The sequence below is a fragment of the Hevea brasiliensis genome, chromosome 7 (assembly GCF_030052815.1).
Source record: "Hevea brasiliensis isolate MT/VB/25A 57/8 chromosome 7, ASM3005281v1, whole genome shotgun sequence".
NCBI lineage: Eukaryota > Viridiplantae > Streptophyta > Magnoliopsida > Malpighiales > Euphorbiaceae > Hevea > Hevea brasiliensis.
Window position 1 is genome coordinate 46,552,635 of NC_079499.1, and position 3,931 is coordinate 46,556,565.

Below are 3,931 nucleotides of genomic sequence, written 5' to 3' on the forward strand. Positions count from 1 at the left end.
ATCGACATGGGGTTCATGAAGACCCTTGGTTAGTTTGTGTAACTAAAACAGCAGAGTAATTTTCAAGTTCAACCTTTTATTTCCCCCGATTTATGCATCTACATATTATAAGTGCCCTGATAGATTAAACAAAATTCTGAAATATGCATGATATTAGTTTAAAGCACACATAACTAATCATTTAAATCAAGCCTAAATGATTTATGCAGGAAAAAAAAATTACTCTATGGTATCGAGAAGAGGGAAAATCCATAATTAAAGTTACTATTACCTTGCTTAAAATCTCAAAATTCAATCTAAAATAGAAAAGTCATTTCAAGAACAAAGCACTTCTCTATGAGAGTTAATATAGAATCATGAATCAAGCTTATGAGAACAAATTTTATTTTATTTTATTTTATTTTTATTTTTATTTTTATTTTTTATTTTTTATTATTTTTTAACAATTAAAAAGATTGCAGCAACAAATTTCTCCTCCCCCACACTTAAAACTTACATTATCCCCAACGTAAAGCCCAAATGCAAAAGAAAAAAAAATGCTAGAAAATAAAATAAAATAAGGGAAAGAAAACAAATCTGATTATAGCTAACAAGCCACCCATGGGTTGCCTTCCATGAAGCGCTTTTGTTTTTCATTATTAGCTCGACATGGTAAAGCTCCTTAATCCACTGAATGCTCTTGAAACCCCTCATAAAATGGCTTGAGTTCATGACCGTTGACCTCGAACACTTTGTTAGTTCCTAAACTTTGAATTTCAACTGCACCATAAGGAACCACATTAGTAACAACAAAGGGTCCAATCTAATGAGAATGCAACTTACCAGGGATCAGCTTCAATATGGAATTATACAATAAAACTTTTTGCCCACTTACAAACTGCTTCCTTAGCTTGTCATGGAATGCCTTTGTTTTTTTTTTTTAATAGATCCTAGAATTCTCATAAGCCTTAAGGCGAATTTCCTCTAATTCATGCAAATGTGATTTTCTTTCTAACTCATCATCCATGCTTAACTCAAAATTATCCTGCACAAATATATCAACAACATCAATAGAAAAGACAGAATGATTAGCAGCAGGATACTTCATGGCATCAAAGATATTAAATTTGATAGTCTCTCCATCAAACTCCATAGCTAAGGTACCCTCATCCACATCAATTTTTGTCTTGGCAATTTTTAGGAAAGGTCCTCCAAACAAAATCAAAGTTGAATTTGATGAGAGAGCACTATCATCCTCCATATCCAGAATGTAAAAATCTGTAGGAAAAATCAATCCTCCAACCTGCACCAACACATCCTCAACTACTCCCAATGGTTAAACATTAGAATGATCACCTAACTGAATAATGACACCGGTTTCTTTCAAAGGACCCAATTTTCAAAATTGAAAAACTGAATTTAACATAACATTAATAGATTCTCCTAAATCTGCCATTGCATATTCAAATTTAGAATCACCTATTTTGCAGGGGATTGAAAATGAACCTGGATCCTTACACTTAGGGGGTAATTTTCGCTAAATCAATGCCGATACATTTTTCCCCACACTGATCTTCTCATTATTTCTCAACTTGCGTTTTGTAGTGCATAATTCCTTAAGAAAATTAGCATACATGGGAATTTGTTTGATCGCATCAAGTAGAGGTATATTAACCTCTACCTTCCTGAAAGTCTCCAAAATTTCTTTCTCTTGTTCTTCTTTCTTCTTCTTGGACAACCTGTAGGGGAATGGAGGAAGAACATAATTATTAATCTTATTCAAGTTAGGTTCAATATTTACCTCAACTTCAGACTCTTTTTCTCCTTGCTTCTTCTTTTTCGTTGACTCATGTGGAGTCTGACTATCAACTTCTTTCCCACTCTGCAACATTATCGCACTGGCATTTTTCTCTAGGATTCATAACCGTTTGTGATGGAAGCTTTCCAGAACCTTGAGCTTCCAGCTTACTCACAAATGAGGCTAACTGACCAATCTGCATCTCTATGTTTTGAATGCTATTTCTAGTCTCCTGTTGAAACTGTTGTGTATTGTTAGCCAAAGCCTTAACAATTTCATCAAGTGTCATACCTTGATTTGAGGGAGGCGGAGGTGGTTGCTTCACTTGTCTCTGCTACTGGTATCGGTTTTGCACTGGTTGATTCCTATAACTCAGATTATGATGATCTCTCCATCCTGGATTATAAGTATTGGAAAAGGGATCATACCTATGTTGTGGCTATCCATAATTTCCTGCTGCATTAACATGTAGCATTGATTCATCCTCTTGTAATACGGGACACATGTCAGTAGCATGACCCGAACCCGAACAAATCTCACATATCTTAACAGTTTACATTTGCCCTACAGCCAATTGCCTCACTAAAGAAGTTAAATCAGAAATATGTTTCTCAAGGTTAGATGTACTAACCTCATTAACCTTCATAAGTGTGTGATCCATTCTCATTCCAAACTGCTGAGAATTTACTGCCATGTTAGCAATCAGCCTCCTTGCTTCATCTGGTGTCTTGTCAACCAAAGTTCCTCCACTAGCAGCATTTATCATACTGTGGTCCATTGGTAGAAGTCCCTCACAGAAATACTGAATCAAAAGCTACTCACTTATTTGATGATGGGGACAGCTTGCACACAGTTTCTTAAATCTCTCCCAATACTCATACAAGCTCTCTCCATTATACTGCTGGATGCCACAAATTTCTTTTCTTATATTGGCAGCATGGGAAGTAGGAAAATACTTCTCTAGAAATATCTGCTTCATCCCATTCCATGAGTTGACAGATCCAGAAGGAAGGTAATACAACAAATCCTTAGCTGTGCCCTCCAGTGAGAAAGGGAAAGCTTGAAGCTTGATTTGATCCTCTAAAACTCCTTAAGGTTTCATGCTGGAACGCACAATATGAAATTCTTTAGATGCTTTTGTGGATCCTCACCTACAAGACCATGAAATTTAGGCAACAAATGGATTAGTACAGATTTCAACTTAAAAGCAACATTTAAAGTAGGGTATCGGATACACAAAGGCTGTTGGTTTAGATCAGGAGCAGCCAACTCTTTCAAGGTTCTAGCAGCCATGGTTTCGTTTTTGGAATTTGACTATGAATCCGAATCCGAATCCGAACTTAACTCCTTTAGAGATTGGACTCCTTCAGATGTACTTGGAATCTACCTAGCTTGCTTAGCCAATTTTCTCAACCGTTTAGCTATTTTTTCAACTTCTGGATCAAAGATCAACTCACCAAATTGAGAAGTTCTTGTCATAAACAAAAAGAAATCAAAGTAAAAACAGAAAAATGCCTCAAAACCCTAAAAAACAATCGAATTTGGCCTTAAGAGGGTGGGGCCAGAGAATCCTAAAAAATAATCGAATTTGGCCTCAAGAGGGTGGGGATTCTTTGGTCTTGATCAAAGTGTCTTTTCCTTCAAAATAGGTATGGGCAACCCTCCAAATTCAACTAAAATTCTTAATGAACAGTAACACCGTAAAATTTTTTTTTTTTTCAAGAACCTGAAAACAGCAACACTCCACAAAAAAAATTAATAAAAAAATATCCTAACACTAAAAACATGAATTACAATAAATTTCAGTCCTCGGCAACGGTGCCAAAATTCTTGATGGGTGTCGAATCCACCAGAAATTAAATTAACTAAAATTATCAGTAATGAAATATTTTCTGCAGCAAGTGGTAAATCCAGGTCGAACCCTAGAGACTAAATTATTAAATTTTGTGCACTTGTGTGTAATGGAAAATGAAAGAAACAATGATTGGTGTGGGGGGGGGGGGAGGGGGGTTTGTAACACAAAATTAGAAAAAATCAAAAATTCAAGAACTAAATATGAAAATCTCAATTTGAACAAACTTCAGTCCAAGGTATTTCGCATTCTAATGCATTGATTTGATCATAGACAAAAGAAATACAATTATATCTTATTGA

At 35.4% G+C, this 3,931-nt stretch overlaps 1 non-coding gene across 1 annotated transcript; it reads left to right on the forward strand.

Moving 5' to 3' along the window:
• Positions 1-2,601: 2,601 nt before the first annotated feature.
• LOC131181966 (small nucleolar RNA R71) lies at positions 2,602-2,708 on the forward strand. Its single transcript, XR_009150436.1, has one exon. It is a non-coding gene; the product is annotated as a small nucleolar RNA R71 (small nucleolar RNA).
• The last annotated feature ends 1,223 nt before the right edge of the window (positions 2,709-3,931 follow it).